The sequence below is a fragment of the Amborella trichopoda genome, chromosome 3 (assembly GCF_054954075.1).
Source record: "Amborella trichopoda isolate Santa Cruz 75 chromosome 3, AtrichopodaSantaCruz75HAP2 v2.0, whole genome shotgun sequence".
NCBI classification, from domain to species: Eukaryota; Viridiplantae; Streptophyta; class Magnoliopsida; order Amborellales; family Amborellaceae; genus Amborella; species Amborella trichopoda.
Genome location: NC_142338.1, coordinates 27,960 through 47,489, shown reverse-complemented (window position 1 = coordinate 47,489; position 19,530 = coordinate 27,960). Strand labels below are relative to the sequence as shown.

Here is a 19,530-nt window from a genome sequence, read left to right as displayed (position 1 = left end):
TTGAGTATTTCTTCTTGCCAGGGCATCATAAATCATTTTGTGTGGACTCCCGAAGTGGCAGTCCATTTCATCCCATGATGGGTTATGCTTTATCTAAGTTAAAGCTTTTGTGGTCCTCTAATTGTCACAGTTGTATTTCTATATGCGTATGGATGGTCCAACAGGTGCCATGGTTATGTGGCCACAACAGTCTGTATTTGCAGGCTGGTGGCCTTACGTAAGCTTTCAGAATAATCATCAATATTTATGTTTGGGATTCTTGGATTGGTAAGATGGAGTAACTTCGCCTCTGATCCATATATATTCTGTCCAAATTCTGTGATTTGTTAATGATGGTTGCTGTTTCTTAGTTACATACATGGAAACAGTCCTTTTGCTGCTTGAGTTTTACTTATTAGTTATTTTTGGTTAAAGAGAAAATTTTGATTTTGATTTTGATGTTGTCATTGATTCATTTTATAGGTGACTGGGTATCCATTGAATCCACAAATTATGGGAGTTGACCTTAAGTATGTAAAGCAGTTTATAAGTTTGGTTGCTGGCCTTTCCTTTTATATTGATTATGGTTTTCATTTAAATTCCCTCCCCTGAGGTCATAGTTACTTTTTAAAAATATCAACTAGTATGTGATTTTTTGTTTTCTCCCTTTTGCTTGGATCATGCCTCTAACAGATTGATAGTTCATATTCAAAAAATTCACAGTTGAATTTGTTATTCTTGTCCATGTTGGATACCATTATCTAACAGTTGTAGGTCAGTGTCCCAGGTTAGATACATTTTTTATTGGTTTTGTTTGCTGCTTAATGCGTTTACGGTATTGTCTGGGCTTCTGCCATTGATATGAGATTGTTCACAATTATCCCTTTTGTAATTATCATTGAGAGGAAGTTTGGGAGTTGAGTCTTGTTTCTTATGTTCTTTAGTGTGTTTTGGTTGGGATTTGAATTGTTATTGCTAACTTATGCTCAAAGGTTTCCTTTAGGGAGTTTTGCAAGGTCACTAAAGTCTAGGGAAGGGACTCTTTCTCCCACTTTGAGTTTCCCATTTAACGAGAATTGTTTTAGATCCATATATGATGTTGACTGTGAGTTGCTAAAAGTCTAGTTCCTCTCTATCAATGCAGGATTGGATTCATATACTCTGTGAGCTTTCTTCTGATGTTCTTGTTCTGGATCTGCAACTTCCTATATACTTGAATCTTTTTTTGGATGGATCATGGTTTCATCATCAGTAGTGCACGACGAATATGTGATTAGTAAATGTCTGGATCAATTAAATTCTCACAATTCTTCATGAGTAGTTAATCTGAACTGTTAAGTTTTATATATATTTAGTTGGAGTGTAACTCAGTCTCCTTTTAAGATGGGTTGCCCATGTTCATAATGCACAACTGTGGACCTCGCCAAAACAAAAAAGACACACAGCAGTTAGAATATCTGTTTTCATGTAATTCCATTAAAATGTTTGTATGTTTTGACAGTTCCTTATGTTACAACCTTTGATATTATCTATTGTTTGATATGTCATTATACCTAATCATAATCATGAGTTAAATAGTCATTGAAAAGGAATAATGATGAACTCATGTGTGTCTGTTTTGTTGGTCCTGTCCCCTCAATGATTTATGATGTGTCACCTTTTGTAGCTTTATGAGCATGATGAAAAATTTAATCAGCCTATATTCTTCGGCAATAACATATCAGGTTTTGTTGAGCTTGTAAGTCGAACCTGACAACAGAAGAATAAAATAGTTGGACATGTGAATATATTCTTCTGTTGTCATTCTATGTGAATATATGTCATTCTATGTGAATATATTCATTGTATGTGAATATATGTCATTCTATGTGAATATATTCACATAGAATATATTGTGAATACATTCTTCTATGTGAATATATTGTGAATATATGTCATTCTATGTGAATATATGTCATTCTATGTGATTATATTCTTCTGTTGTCATTCTATGTGATTATATTCTTCTGTTGTCAGGCTCGACTTATTTTATTCTTCTGTTGAGCCTGTAAGTCTGAGCCTGACAACAGAAGAATGACAACAAAAGAATAAAATAGAATGACAACAGAAGAATAGAATCTTGAAAGAATGAGCTGTGGATAGAGAGCCCTGCGTTGATCTTCAGGTACTACCTGAAATAATTAGACACTTAGACACAATTGGACACATGCTAAATGAAAACATATGGGGATTGGAAAGTCTTCAGGTATCGAATGACAACAGAAGAATGACCGATGTAAGTCGAGCCGAGCCGATACAAGCCGAGCCAAGCCTATATAAGCCGAGTCGAGGTATTGAGAAAAAATAAAATAGTGAAAATGCAAAAAAAAAAAAAAAAAAACTATTACAAATTTCACTGAAATTTGTAGAATTTCAGTGAAATTTTAACGAAATTCAGTGAATTTTAATATAGCAAAATTGTGGAATTTTATTACATAGGAAAATTTTAGACATCATTTTTTATTCCCAAATTAAACTATCTTTTTTCGTTTCAGCTACAAATTGTTGTCTAAAAATTACAAACAGACAATCTTCAACTTTGTAGAAGTTAATTAGGGTTTTTATATCCCAATTCTTTGCTTTACAATGTGAACTGATACAAGTCTTCTCTCTCCCCTTCATTTCACTTTCTCAAATAGATTGTTCCTCTTTCAGGTGTTCCGGAATGGTTAATTAGACATGGCCCCGAAGCGGTTTGACCCCTGACCAGTAAATTGGCTGATTGGTTGTTTTTTTTGTTTGATTTTTTATTTAATAGGAATTTGTTTATTATTTTTTACAAATTTTTTTTTTTTTATTTGATTTTTTAAAATTTTTCTGTTTTTCCTTGGGTTTTTTTGGTTGGTCTCGGTTTTGGCTAGAGTTGGCTAGCTCGGCTCGGCTTATTTTGGTTAGGCTCAACTTATATCGGCTCAGCTCAGCTCAAGAGAATTTATTATGAACCGATTTGATGGGAGCTGAGCCGAGTTGATTATAGCCAAAAAAAGCCGAGTCAAACCAAAATAAGCCGAGCTGAGCTCACAATCGGCTAGCTCCAAAGCCTAAAAAATGAGAAAACCACATAAAAATTGAGAGAAAAACAAAAACGTGACTAAGATGCGGATGGTTTACATTATGGAAGAGACACATGTATATGTGATAGAAATATAAATATTGAAATAGAAATAGATATTTTTTAGAAATAGATATTTTTGATTTGAAACAATCTAATTCATACATATTTATATATATGTAGCCATAGTCTTATATAGATACTGTAATGGGTTCTCACTCTCAAATTTTACTCTAGATAAATCCCAAAACTACTCCTTACTAAAGTTCTAGGTGAGGGCCAATCCATATTTCATTGATTCACGTCCCCATTAACAATCTATTGATCTACTCTCTTCTCTTTCTGCGTATCTTGATCAGAAACCGATCCATCTCTCTCAATGCATTTCTTGATCACATAACCAGCCGGCATGAATCTTTTCAAATATCTTCCTCTAGTTTAGACCATAAGGCTTCATTAGTCATTGATCAGAAATCCATTAATATTTTTCTTCTACTTTTACAATCAAGAAAATGGCGAAGGGTACTTCAAACGAAGATGACGAGCTCAACAACGAGAGCCACCCAAAAAGGAGAAACTATTTTGGTGGCCTTTACAGGAGAAGAGCTCATCGAGAGCAAGATGGTCCCAATTCTCACTCTAACACAAGCAGAGAAGCAATCTTCTCAACTTTCTTAGAAACTTGAAAACTTAAACATAATCCTTAGTTGTCATTAGTCTCTGCTTGATCTTAGTCTGATAATTGTGTTTGCTTCTCTCTCTACGCTCCCCATTTTTTTAATATGTATGAAGTGTGGTGTTGATTTTTTTCTTGTGATGATGTTGAAGGGTAATTCGTCCAATATATTTGAAATATAAATTAAAAACTATCGAGAATTTAATTCTTGTATTTTAGCATGTTCTTGTATCCTTCTAAATCAAATTGGAATGGGGTTTGCCTCTTTTACAGGGAATGGCTTTGTCCCCGCAAAACCCTTAGTCCACAAGAGGATCACAAGCTCATGTTTGGTTTCGTTTTCTCCTTCAAGTCCTTCACTACCAAGATGGATCCGTCACATAAGCCCGAAAACCTAACCTCTCTCCATCAACAATCTGTATATGCAGGCTGGTGGCCTTACGTAGTAAGCTTCCAGAATAATCATCAATATTTATGTTTGGGATTCTTGGATTGATAAGATGGAGTAACTTCGCCTCTGATCCATATATATTCTGTCCAAATTATGTGATTTGTTAATGATGGTTGCTGTTTCGGAGTTACATACATGGAAACAATCCTTTTGTTGCTTGAGTTTTACTTATTAGTTATTTTTGGTTAAAGAGAAAATTTTGATTTTGATTTTGATGTTGTCATTGATTCATTCTATAGGTGACTGGGTATCTTCCATTGAATCCACAAATTATGGGAGTTGACCTCAAGTATGTAAAGCAGTTTATAAGTTTGGTTGCTGACCTTTCCTTTTATATTGATTATGGTTTTCATTTAAATTCCCTCCCCTGAGGTCATAGTTACTTTTTAAGAATATCAACTTGTATGTGATTTTTTGTTTTCTCCCTTTTGCTTGGATCATGCCTTTAATAGATTGATAGTTCATATTCAAAGAATTCACAGTAGAATTTGTCATTCTTGTCCATGTTGGATACCATATATCTAACAGTTGTAGGTCAGTGTCCCAGGTTGGATACATTTTTTATTGGTTTTGTTTGCTGCTTAATGCATTTACGGTAGTGTCTGGGCTTCTGCCATTGATACGAGATTGTTCACAATTATCCCTTTTGTAATTATCTTTGAGAGGAAGTTTGGGAGTTGAGTCTTGTTTCTTATGTTCTTTAGTGTGTTTTGGTTGGGATTTGAATTGTTATTGCTAACTTATGCTCAAAGGTTTCCTTTAGGGAGTTTTGCAAGGTCACTAAAGTCTGGGAAAGGAACTCTTTCACCCACTTTGAGTTTTCCCATTTAACGAGAATTGTTTTAGATCCATATATGATGTTGACTGTGAATTGCTAAAAGTCCAGTTCCTCTCTATCAATGCAAAATTGGATGCATATACTCTTTGAGCTTTCTTCTGATGTTCTTGTTCTGGATCTGCAACTTCCTATATACTTGAATCTTTTTTTGGATGGATCATGGTTTCATCATCAGTAGTGCACGACGAATATGTGATCAGTAAATGTCTGGATCAATTAAATTCTCACAATTCTTTATGAGTAATGAATCTGAACTGTTAAGTTTTATATATATTTAGTTGGAGTGTAACTCAGTCTCCTTTAAAGATGGGTTGCCCATGTTCATAATGCACAACTGTGGACCTCACCAAAACAAAAAAGACACAACAGTTAGAATATCTGTTTTCATGTAATTCCATTAAAATGTTTGTATGTTTTGACAGTTCCTTATGTTACAACCTTTGATATTATCTATTGTTTGATATGTCATTATACCTAATCATAATAATGAGTTAAATAGTCATTGAAAAAGGAATAATGATGAACTCATGTGTCTTTTTGGTTGTTCATGTCCCCTCAATGATTTATGATGCGTCACCTTTTGTAGCTTTATGTGCATGATGAAAAATTTAATCAGCCTATATTCTTCTGCAATAACATATCAGGTTTTGTTGAGCCTGTAAGTGGAGCCTGACAACGGAAGAATGACAACAGAAGAATAAAATAGTTGAACATGTGAATATATTATTCTGTTGTCATTCTATGTCATTCTATGTGAATATATTCACATGGAATATATTGTGAATGCATTCTTCTATGTGAATATATTGTGAATATATGTCATTCTATATGATTATATGTCATTCTATGTGAATATATTCTTCTCTTGTCATTCACAATTCTTCATGAGTAGTGAATCTGAACTGTTAAGTTTATATATATTTAGTTGGAGTGTAACTCAGTCTCCTTTTAAGATGGGTTGTCCATGTTCATAATGCACAACTGTGGACCTCGCCAAAACAAAAAAGACACAGCAGTTAGAATATCTATTTTCATGTAATTCCATTAAAATGTTTGTATGTTTTGACAGTTCCTTATGTTACAACCTTTGATATTATCTATTGTTTGATATATCATTATACCTAATCATAATCATGAGTTTAATAGTCATTGAAAAAGGAATAATGATGAACTCATGTGTGTCTGTTTGGTTGTTCATGTCCCCTCAATGATTTATGATGTGTCACCTTTTGTAGCTTTATGTGCATGATGAAAAATTTAATCAGCCTATATTCTTCTGCAATAACATATCAGGTTTTGTTGAGCCTGTAAGTGGAGCCTGACAACGGAAGAATGACAACAGAAGAATAAAATAGTTAGACATGTGAATATGTTCTTCTGTTGTCGTTCTATGTCATTCTATGTGAATATATTCACATAGAATATATTGTGAATACATTCTTCTATGTGAATATATTGTGAATATATGTCATTCTATGTGAATATATGTCTTTCTATGTGAATATATGTCATTCTATGTGAATATATGTCATTCTATGTGAATATATTCTTCTGTTGTCGTTCTATGTGAATATATTCTTCTGTTGCCAGGCTCGACTTTTTTTATTCTTTTGTTGAGCCTGTAGGTCGAGCCTGACAACAGAAGAATAGAATCTTGAAAGAATGAGTTGGATAAAGAGCCTTGCGTTGATCTTCAGGTACTACCTGAAATAATTAGACACTTAGACACAATTTGACACATGCCAAATGAAAACATATGGGGATTGGAAAGTCTTCAGGTATCGAATGACAACAGAAGAATGACAGATGTAAGTCGAGCCGAGCCGATACAAGCCGTGCCAAGCCTATATAAGTCGAGCCGAGGTATTGAGAAAAAATAAAATAGTGAAAATACGAAAAAAAAAAAAAAAAAATTACAAATTTCACTGAAATTTGTAGAATTTCAGTGAAATTTTAATGTAATTCAGTGAAATTTTAATATAGCAAAATTGTGGAATTTTATAACATAGGCAAATTTTAGACATCATTTTTTATTCCCAAATTAAACTTTCTTTTTTCGTTTCAGCTACAAATTGTTGTCTAAAAATTACAAACAGACAATCTTCAAATTTTTAGAAGTTAATTAAGGTTTCTATATCCCAATTCTTTGCTTTACAATGTGAACTGAGAAGAGTCATCTCTCTCCCCTTCATTTCACTCTCTCAAATAGACTATTTCTCTTTCTTGTGTTCCGGAATGGTTAATTAGACATGGCCCCGAAGCGGTTTGAAGCCTGACCAGTAAATTGGCTGATTGGTTGTTTTTTTTATTTGATTTTTTATTTAATAGGAATTTGTTTATTATTTTTTACAAATTGTTTTTTTTTTATTTTATTTTTTAAAATTTTTCTGTTTTTCCTTAGGTTTTTTTTGTCGGTCTCGGTTTTGGCTAGAGTTGGCTAGCTTGGCTCGGCTTATTTTGGTTAGGCTCAACTTATATCGGCTTAGCTCAGCTCAAGAGAATTTATTATGAACCGATCGGATGGGTGCTGAGCCGAGTTGATTATAGCCAAAATAAGCCGAGCTGAGCTCACAATCGGCTAGCTCCAAAGCCCAAAAATGAGAAAACCACATAAAAATTGAGAGAAAAACAAAAACGTGACTAAGATGCGGATGGTTTACATTATGGAAGAGACACATGTATATGTGATAAAAATATAAATATTAAAATAGAAATAGATATTTTTTAGAAATAGATATTTTTGATTTGAAATAATCTAATTCATACATACTTATATATATGTAGCCATAGTCTTATATATATACTGTAACTACTCAAATTTTACTCTAGATAAATCCCAAAACTACTCCTTACTCATGTTCTCGGTGAGGGCCAATCCATATTTCATTGATTCACGTCCCCATTAACAATCTACTGATCTACTCTCTTTTCTCTCTCTGATCTACTGATCTACTCTCTTTTGGCTTCAATGAATGTTATTAGATTGGCCTCAATCAAGTACCCTGTTCCTACCATCTCGAAACATTTTTTTGACCGAATCTTCAAGATTTGCAGCTCTATGGAAGTCTTTCTCTGAGGTCTTTCAAGGATCGGATTATGGAAAAACATACATGCAATATTGTATTTGAACACTTCACCATATTTTGTTAAATTTTTTACAGTCATATAATATCTTATTTCACTCTATGTCTATCCAGATTATCAACTAGGTACCACCAAGGTGTCTCTGCCTTTCCAAGTTTTTTTTTTTAGGGTGAAAAAATTCCATTATTTTCTGTAGATGCGATCAACCTAGTTGTATGTAGCTGTCTTGGTCTCAAAAAGCCCATAAAATTTATCTTTAATTGTTTATATAGGAGATAACATGGATGGTGAGAGATTGAGATACACTTAACCTTGCTATCTGCACATTAATATATGATTGGAGAGAGAGAGGTATACAAATTTACACATCTCCTTTTTGTAATTTTGTTCATGTTTAATTGTAATGTTATGTGTATTGGTTTTAACGCCAAATGTTGTGACTGTTTGGGGGCGTAGCTATTTATTTATCAATCATAGTAGATGGTGTGTGTCTCTTGCAATTTTTTATCATTATTGATATTTATTTATATTTGTAAGATAGCTTTTGAGAATTGGAGTTTGACAATCTCTGTCTTCTTCTTTCTTGCAGTGCTAGTTCCCCCAATTACCAGGTCAAGGATGCTCTATTCATAGCTTTCGAACAATCACATACAAACTGAGCTTTATGGAGAGTTCCTCTAGGACTACGGTGGAGTTTCTTTCTATTATATGCATTCTTCATTTTTTATTTGCATTAACATGGTTGCTTTTTGTTGAGTAAAATTCATTCTCTTTTTCGTCTTTGTTTTTCTCTTTCTCTTCCGATATAAACTTCCTCAAAAAAAGAAAAAAGATAAAGAGCTGAATTTACCTAGGCAATTTCCATTTACACCAGCAATATCTAAACAATTCTTAGACATGCTTAGCTGAAGTGTACCTAGGCAAATTCCATTTACACCAGGCAATATCTAAACAATTCTTAGACATGCTTAGCTGAAGTGCCCTCAGTCAACTATGGAGTAGCCATGTTAATGTTTTTCTAAATCAAATTTGAATTCTAACATCCTTCTCATTTAAGCATGGATTGGCTATGCATGGAAAATTGTTTGTGGCCCAATTTGCCATATTTATTTGCTCATATTCCAATATGGCTTCTTTTTTTTAGCTGTTATGTGTATTGTTTTTAACGCCAAATGTGGTGGCTGTTTGGGGGCATAGCTTTTATTTATTTCTCAATTGTAGTAGATAGTGTGTGTCTCTTGCAATTTTTTATCATTATTGATTTTTATTTATAATTGCAAGATAGCTTTACGGAATTGGGGTTTGACAATCTCTGTCTTCTTCTTTCTTGCAGTGCTGATGAATGAAATCTTGGGTTCCCCCAATTACCAGGTCAAGGATACTCTTTTCATAGCTTTCGAACAAACACATACAAACTGAGCTTTATGGAGAGTCCCTCTGGGATTAAGGTGGAGTTTCTTTCTATTATATGCGTTCTTCATTTTTTTATTTGCATTAACATGGTTGCATTTTGTTGAGTGAAATTCATTCTCTTTCTCCTATTTGTTTTCTCTGTCTCTTTCGATGTAAACTTCCTCAAAAAAAGAAAAAAGACAAAGAGCTGAATGTACCTAGGCAATTTCCATTTACACCAGGCAATATCTAAACAATTCTTAGACATGCTTAGCTGAAGTGCGCTCAGTCAACTATAGAGTAGCCATGTTAAATCTTTTTTAAATCAAATTTGAATTCTAACATCCTTCTTATTCGTTTGTGGCCCAATCTGCCATATTATTTCCTCTTATTCCAATATGGCTTTTTTTTTTTAGCTGTTATGTGTATTGATTTTAACGCCAAATGTTGTGACTGTTTGGGGCATAACTGTTATTTATTTCTCAATTATAGTAGATAGTGTGTGTCTCTTGCAATTTTTTATCATTATTGATTTTTATTTATAGTTTTAAGATAGATTTTGAGAATTGGGCTTTGACAATCTCTGTCATCTTATTTCTTGCAGCGAAGAATAAGGAAATCTTCGGTTCCCCCCATTACCGAGTTCAGGATGCTCTTCTCATAGCTTTCGAATAAACACATACAAACTGAGCTTTATGGAGAGTCCCTCTGGGATTATGGTGGAGTTTCTATCTATTATATGCATTTTTCAGTTTTTATTTGCATTAACATGGTTGCATTTTGTTGAGTGAAATTCATTCTCTTTCTCCCCTTTGTTTTCTCTTTCTCTTCCGATATAAACTTCCTCTAAAACAGAAAAACGATAAAGAGCTGAATGTACCTAGGCAATTTCCATTTACACCAGGCAATTTCTAAACAATTCTAAGACATTCTTAGCTGAAGAGGTCTCAGTCAACTATAGAGTAGCCATGTGAATGCTTTTCTAAATCAAATTTGAATTCTAACATCCTTCTCATTTAAGCATGGATTGGCTATGCATGGAAAATGGTTTGTGGCCCAATTTACCATATTTATTTCCTCTTATTCCAATGTGGCTTCTTTTTTTTAGCTGTTATGTGTATTGGTTTTAACGCCAAATGTTGTGACTGTTTGGGGGCATAGCTTTTATTTATTTCTCAATTATAGTAGATAGTGTGTGTCTCTTGCAATTTTTGATCATTATTGATTTTTATTTATATTTGTAAGATAGCTTTTGAGAATTAGGGTTTGACAATCTCTGTCTTCTTCTTTCTTACAGTGCTGATGGAGGAAATCTTGGGCTCCCCCAATTACCAAGTCAAGGATACTCTTTTCATAGCTTTCGAACAAACACATACAAACTGAGCTTTATGGAGAGTCCCTCTGGGATTAAGGTGGGGTTTCTTTCTATTATATGCATTCTTCAGTTTTTATTTGCATTAACATAGTTGCATTTTGTTGAGTAAAGTTCATTCTCTTTCTCCTCTTTGTTTTATCTTTCTCTTCCGATATAAACTTCCTCAAAAAAAGAAAAAAGATAAAGAGCTGAATGTACCTAGGCAATTTCCATTTACACCAGGCAATCTAAACAATTCTTAGACATGCTTTGCTGAAATGCTCTCAGTCAACTATGGAGTAGCCATGTGAATGCTTTTCTAAATCAAATTCGAATTCTAATATCCTTCTCATTTAAGCATGGATTGGAATGCATGGAAAATGGTTTGTGGCCCAATCTGCCATATTTATTTCCTCCTATTCCAATATGGCTTCTTTTTTTTAGCTGTTATGTGTATTGGTTTTAACGCCATATGTTGTGACTGTTTGGGGGTACAGCTTTTTTTTATTTCTCAATTATAGTGGATAGTGTGTGTCTCTTGTAATTTTTTATCATTATTGATTTTTATTTATATTTGTAATATAGCTTTTGAGATTTGGGGTTTGACAATCTCGGTCTTCTTCTTTCTTATAATACTGATGAAGGAAATCTTGGGTTCCCCCCATACCAGGTCAAGGTTGCTCTTTTCATAGCTTTCGAACAAACACATACAAACTGATCTTTAATGGGAACTAAAAAAATTCGGGGGAAATTTTATAGACTGTATATAGAAATAAACTTTATTTTTTAGGACTCTATGTTATACGGATGACTTAAATTTTGAATTCCTAATTTTAAAATGGCAAAACTTGTCAAAATATAGAAAGTCAGAATTGAAAAGACTAAGAAAGTGTATATTTATGTAAGAGTAAAAGAGTAAGAAAATCCAAAAATTAAAATATCTTGATCCCCATATGCAAAAGGAAACGTTGTTCTCAGAAAGGATTTCTAATTTATGAAGAGAGGTTTCTAACAGAGAAAGATATACAAGGAATCATTGTTCACTAGGACTCTAGTGCATAGTTACTGGGATGCGGAGCGTTGAAAGATCCGCGAGTGGAAGCTGGAGCATGGGATCAAACAATGCTCAAAGATCTATAGTTGAGGGATCGAGGTCCGTACATCGTGTGGTAAAAGGATCGAGATCCCAACATATAGGGAGCGTGATTTAAGTTTGTCTAGGATTGAACGATAAAGCATATGGGATTCGGGTCAGTGAAGCTTAGAATCAAGGCTCCACAAGGGCACTTAACTACAGTACTCGAGTTCGGGAACACTTCCAATATGAGGATTCAAATCTCAGTGTCCCTGACCTTGTTTTTCCCTCCTTTGGGTTCTTTCACTTAGATGACATTGAAATATGGTCGACGAGAGGGCAAAGGTATCTTATCTTTCACTCTTTCTCTCCCTCTCCTTCATATTGTTAATGCTAAAAATGAAAATCTTTTGTATTCTGTTTCTTGTTGCGCTTTCTCTCAAATATGAACACATTGGGGAGTTGAAACTATCTCATTCTCGCTAAATTCCTCGATGAGGTACACTGTTATTTGTCTCATTCTCCCCCTACCCCTCCTCCCTAATGAGAGATGTACTGGACCTAGTGAATTAGCCTCTAGGAAGTTAAGCCTATCAACTGCAACTTCTTTCTTTGCTTATAGTACCGCAACTCGTCTCTCCTTACTATCTTCTTTTGTCTTCTTCCTTCTCTCTTCCTGCTCTCTCTTGTTGCCTTTCTTTGAAATTATTCACAAGGCACAACACAAGGTGTGTAAATTGTAATTGTAAAGTATATAAGAAGTCAAGGCCTTTACATAAATTGTGGGTCGTAAAAAACTAAAGAACCTTCCTAAGTAGGGATCTGTGTCAAATTGTCTATAGCTTATAGTTTAAACAAAAGAATTGCTATTCACAACTACCAATGTTTCAAGAAGCACTAGGCGGCCCTTAGGCAGCCTTGGTGCCCAGCGTTTAGGCACTAGGCTGGCTCCAAAACCTCAAGCACCTTGAGGTGAAAAATTTCATATATATGCTGTTCAAAAGCACATATATGCAAATATTTTTATTAATTTTGTACTTATATGTATTCTAATTGGCTTTTCCATGCAAATATATATGCTTGAATGTTGAAACATGTTCAAAAATTCAATTCATTGAAAATTTAGTGAAAAAAGTCAAAAACATGAACAAGTCCATGGTGTATTAACCTTCAGCTATCCAATCCAAATTGAGTATGGCATACTCCATACTAACACATGAACACGACGACAACTAGATAAGATGAAATACAAAAGAGAAGTACAAAACTAGTAGTCCAATAATGAAAATTGAAATACAAAAGAAGAGAGAGGAGGTCTTTCTTTCTTCATAATTTGTTCTTCGTTGTTTTTTGATATATTTCGAGCTAGAAATCACCTCAAAAGTCTTCAAATACCGTCACTTGCACCCTAAAAAATGTTCCACCAATGAAGGCTAAGCTTTTGGGTGTTTCCTCAAGCCTCAAATTCTTTTTTCGATTCACAGAAAAAGTTATAATTTGATGTTTTTATTTTTTATTTTTTTTTATTTTTAACTTTTGGGGTTTAAAACACCCCCAATGTTCTTTTATAAAATTTTGTGGGTCAAAATGACCTAAAGTGATCTTGAGCCCACTTAAATTACGAACAAGGGGAACTAGAATCAGGCGCTCGCTTGGGCATGCCTAGGTAATGGCGCCCAGGCCTGGGTGTCCACCCAAAGGCCCTTTTGATGCCTAGGCATCGGGTGGACCTTTTTCTAGGACAATGATAACAACTAAATATGTTGGTCATCAATGCTCCATTGGAAATGATCTCCAAGTGTGTCGATAACCTTACTTCCAATGTAGAAGAAGCTTAGTTCCTAGTTAGACTAGGATTGAGTTTAATTGAACATGGACCAATGATTTGGATAAGCGGTATCTTGATCCCATTAACTAGCCTTCTCAATCCACAATTTTGTGGATTGAGATCCTTAAAATAAAAAGTGCCTAGAATCGAGATCTCCTCCCAGAGCGCATGATCTAGCTTCTGGAGCTGGAGTGACCACCTCCTTGGGAGATCCCGACAACTCTGCCCAAGTGTGCAAGGAGTTTCCTACTTTGCAAGGAGAGGGGAAAAGATCAAGAGGCTATGGTAAGTCAAATAAATTTGACTGCCTTCATTGTGTGGTTATTACACAAACACATGCATCCTAAGAAATTGAATATATATAGTATAGGTCGTTAAGAACTTAAGATTAAATAGAAAATGAAGCAAATATATAATATATATAGAAAGAGACTACGCAATGCCTATGGGTGAAAATCAACAGTATATTCGCCCAAAGGCTCGGCGTCGTCTGATTTTTTCGGACGGTGTGGATTAAAAGACCACCATGGACATAGCATGTCTGTTGCGGTATCGCAACGGACAAAGCATGTCCATTGTGGGGTTTTTTCACGCAAAAAAACACGGGATTCAACCACGACCATCGTAGAGCCGTTGCGGTGTTTCAATATAAACCTCAACAAACATGCTATGTTCGTTTTGGAGGGAAACACTATTCAAATTTGCCCAGAGGCGTTTTTAATACTTTTCCATATATATATATATATATATATATATATATATATATATATATATATATATATATATATATATATATATATATATATATATATATATATATATACTATATTCATGTCATTAGACTTTAGAAAAGAAGTCTGGGTCAGCCAAATCCTTTCTCCAAAAATGGGATTTTTACTTTTATTTGGTTTTTAAAATTGTTATCTATAGCAATGCGCCCTTGACCTGGGTGCTTGGGATGGCAAAGCCACAATGTGACGTTTTCCTACCTGTTAATATGTCAAAAATAAAATAAAATGAAATGATTCCCTGCTTCTGCTATGGGAGACTCTTCTTTTGCTTCATTTGTTAAATTCGAACCTAGGGGTAATTTTAGGGCCCCAAATTTTGGGGATGTATCTTCTTCAACCTAGTAGACAACTTAAAAAAAAAAAAAACACCTCAAACTCCCCTCAATGAGTCTAGAAAAATTCATCATCTTCATCGTGAAAGCCTTTTCCCAACTAATTGGGATCAGTTATACAAATCCTGGTTCACCATTCTGTTCTATTAAGGACCATATCCTCAATGAGGCCATAAGTCTTCATATCCTTTCTCACAACTTCTAACTATGTCCTTTTGGGCCTACCCCTTACCTGTTTTGAGCCTTGCACTTGAACTAACTTGCACCTCCTAAAAGGTGCAATATTGGGTCTGTGCCACACATGGCCAACTCACCTAGGTCTGCTCTCTCTCATCTTATCACCTATTGGTGCCACTTCTAAATTTTCCCAAATGTACTCATTTTGAATTCTATCTTTCCTTGTCTACCACTCATCCATGTCAGCATCCTCATCTCCGCTCCGCTGCACTCATTCTATGGGTATATTAGTTTTTGACCACCCAATGTTCTGCCCCATAGAGTAAAGTTGGTCTCACAGCTGTCTTATAGAACTTGTCCTTCAACTTCATTGGTATGCACCGATCACCTAAAATTCCGATATGAGCCTTGAAAAATTAATGCCCTAAAATTGAATTTAGACTGTCCAATTTTTGGACAACGAAATCTGCGTAAAAAAATAAATCTCAAAATCCATTTTTTTAAATACCATATGGTGATTCTTAAGTGGATCCCAAAATTTAATAGGTGGCTTTTCACCGAGGGAGTATGTGGATAGTATGATCTCGACGGAGCATTGCACTAAAGGAAAAATGTTATTGGCAATATAAAATTCTCTTAGAAGTTATGTAACTGCTATGTTTTACCCTCCGATGCTGGGGAGACCCGACACAGTGACTAACAATGTCCATGTTAAGATTTGCAGTTGCAAACTATGATAAAAATTACAGAACCATAGAATGGCCATGCATGCGCATATGCATAGGCTATTTAAGGATGATGTATTTTTCATAATACTTCTTGTGCCTTATTAAGAATATGTATATATTCCTTTTGTTTTTGTGTGCGCGCGCACAAATGTATCTACCTTCCCCTTTCTAACCAAACATACTCTTTTTTTCGATCAGGTTGATGCTCTTGTCTGTAGCTATTGTTTTCGTTACATTGGCTCAATAGAACTCCAGATTGGAAGGAAGCTTTATCTTCAAGGTCTAGGGAAAGGTGAAGGTGAGGAATTTGAGCTCGGGACATCTAAACACATTCACAAAGAGGTCTTGCTGAATCTTTGCACTTTGGGGAGAATCATTCTGTAATGGCTGGCCACAGTGATTTAGATTCAGCTTCTTCTAGTAAATCAGAAGATAATGCCTACCCCCCCCTCCCTAAAGAAGTTATTGAGTCTTTAATCAATGGTGAATTGGTTTTACCTTACTCAAAGGAATTTCTTTTGCCTTCGGTCATTTCTTGTGTTGGTGGCTGTGCAGAAGAACCTTATTGCAGGTGACAGACACAGTCTTCGAAAACTTCTGTTTTCATATTTGGATTTCTTTGCCTTTCATGCTTTCTCTGAATATGGATATGCTATATGGGACACAGGGATTTGTCTCCCTGACCAGCTGTATTGTGCTTATATTATTGTGAAAGTAACTGGAAGTGTTAAAACTTCAAATTTTTTATCTATAATTAGATAGCCATGTCTAATAAGTTGCATTTGTTTTTGAATGTTTACAACCATACATATACATGTATATATTCTCCAAGCTAAAACAGTGAGGCTTCAATGTAGCAATAGAGAGTCCTGTGTGCATTCAACATTCATTCATGCAGATTTATTTTCTTGGATAATTTTTACCCATGTGTAATATACATACAAAGTGTGTCATCAGGAATTTGGTCATTTTGTGCTTAGGTTGATCAATTTTCCTTCTGTTAATTAATCCATCTACTATGACTAGATATTCTTCCATCTGTTTTCCATTCTTAATAGAATGGTGGTGATGCCCAGTTAGAAATTAAAGCATAACAACATTTATTCATCAGAGGTGGTCTTTAGATTGCAGCCTACGGTGGAGTGATGCTACTCACGGTAATTTTCTACAGTTGTGGGTGTAGGAGATCTTCCTGATATTGTTTGTTTCTTGCTTCCTCTCTAATTTCTCGAGGAGCGAGAATCAAGAGAGTCTTTGCATGTTAATCTACTGATGCTGAGAATTATTGCATAATCTCTATATGTTATGAGATCATCATGTGTCATGCTTCCTCTTTTTCTCTTTTTGGCTTACAGCACATGTGAAACACCTCCTCATTCTCATCTTGAAGCATTCAACCCTCAGACCCGCTAGAATGTATTGGATAGATGTTTATCTTTACTGTCATGCGTACATTGATAACGGATAGGTGGTTTTCTACTAATAGAATGTACCTAGCCAAAGATAGATTGTCAGTTTTATAAAATTTAAACTGTAGTTTAAGAAATGTTTGAAATACTTTTTGGAAGTTTACTTTAAGAAATTTTGTTTTTTTTTAAGCATGTATTGAACAGGAGTATGGGTATAATGTTTACTGCCATGTCCACAGTTAAAATACATGTGCTGTCTCTACTAATAATGTAAAATAACTTACCCAAAAAATCTAATAATGTAAAATACAATACTTTCATGTCGACAGTTAAAATACATACGTGCCTGTCAACAGTTAAAATATACATTGCTTGGAGCTTGTTACCTTCATGACCCAGTATTTGGTTACCACATAGGATCTAGTTTGCTTTCCCTATCGATTGGTCTTATCAGCTTCCTTTATTTGCTATGTCTGTGAGGGGTTTGAGCTGGCTTGCCACCTGTTGTATTTATGTGTGAAAATTGTATATAGAAAAATATACAATACTGAAATGTCAGGTACTCTTCATGCGCTCACAACGTACAAGTGTTCTAACTACGTCTTCCAAATTACATTATCAAAGCTCTCTGTGCTCATCTCTTGTAAATAAGAAGCTTGTAATCATTTCTTGGAGGATGTATGTGGGTATATGGGACACAATCTCGGATTTACCATGTAATTTCTCTTAGCAATGCTTTGATGGATTGATTCCGATTCTTTTTCGCTCTACAGTTCCTTTCTTTCCAAGTTACCATATCATGGTTGGGGGTGAAATGTTCCATAGTTTATCATGAAAGTTGCTGGGAATTTCTTTTGGGACCAGTGTGCTGTAAGGCTCTGGATGTTGCTGCTGATTATTGTGACTGTGTTGAACTTCCACAACACGGTTCTGGCTCTTCCTTCTTGTTTTGCATGAGTAGCATATGTACTCATTTGGAGTGCCTATCTTTGCATTCTACCATATGTGAGTAGCCTCTATTGGTATGCTAACCAACTGAAGCAAGAGTCTCTAGGATGGATTAGGCTTTTCCATAATGCTTCTATAACCTCATTTCACTGATCACTTCATGGAAACTCCTGAGAGCAAAGTATCTATCTTGAGAGGGGATCCAGCTGATTTCTTTCACCCGATCATGGCACAATGCTCTACGAGAATGCTTTTCGATGACTAATAGCATGCTATGTATGTGATGATCTGCAAAGTGCGTCAAAGTGGAGCAAGTGAAGGCTATCATATGCGGGAGAAGCGGATTCCATCAAACGCACACATCTATTTGGAGGATGTGAACCCTAGGAGCTACTAAGAAGAATAAGAAGAACAAGCTTTAATACGTCTTGATGCAGAATTTCAGATCGGGATACTAAGTTTCTCAATCATTTTTCAGGAACCTTGTTGAAGAAATTCGGCACTCGATTACAATGTAGTAGTGCATTTCACCCACAGATAGATGGGCAACTTGAAGCGGTGAATCATTGCTTCACTACATGTTCAGGATTCTTAGTCTGCCTCATAGTTGTTCGGATAGGGAGCGAGAACAGTACCAGGATCGAGATTGTGAGCGAGGGACCGTGAAATTCTAGAAGATCCCTATGGTTGGGAATGGCACGCGTACAATGCACATGTTGGAGATCGAGATTCCAACCTTTTGGGGATCTTGATCCCAACTTTTGGGATCCTGATCCCAACTTTTTGGGGATGTTGTTACCACCCGTAAAGTGTATTATAATTTAGTATTATGTATACTCTTTAAAGTAGGGATCTTATTATTGATAGCAAGCAAACAATAATTGTGTTGCTAGTTGGCTATAAACAAAGAAAAAAAAAATCAATTTGGTTGTTGTCTTGGTCTTTAAGACTGGGATCAAGAACCCTAATAGTAGGAATCGGGATCCCTATGAGTGGGGTTCGAGATCCATAAATTTAAAAATTGAGATCCCTGAGAGATCCGTTCTTGGAGGGACAAAATTGAGATCTTAGAAGGGATCGCCTGCCGAAGTAGGAGATCCCGGTAACTATGGTATGCCCTAGTTTTGGCTTCCTCACTTGTTGCACTTTTCTCATCCTGTCTCTCCCTGAAACCCTCGTCTCTCTTCTTCTTCTATCCCTCTTGTGATATACAACACAGAGTGCAACTTGTGCATACTTTTTCCCATTCGTACAAGATTGATTATTACAACATAAAATGAGGGAATAGAAGTACATCATCCATACTTTCATAAGTTACTTTCTGAGCTTCATTATTGACTAAGAATTATTGGTGAGCATGTTCTATCCATTGGTGTG

At 35.2% G+C, this 19,530-nt stretch overlaps 1 long non-coding RNA gene across 1 annotated transcript; it reads left to right on the top strand.

Annotated features, from left to right (window-relative positions):
* The first annotated feature begins 6,633 nt into the window (after positions 1 to 6,633).
* Positions 6,634 to 17,555, top strand: LOC110007643 (uncharacterized). The gene is made up of 6 exons (XR_016052622.1): positions 6,634 to 6,898; positions 8,709 to 8,807; positions 9,453 to 9,567; positions 10,116 to 10,230; positions 10,809 to 10,923; positions 15,995 to 17,555. It is a non-coding gene; the product is annotated as an uncharacterized LOC110007643 (long non-coding RNA).
* Positions 17,556 to 19,530: the final 1,975 nt, after the last annotated feature.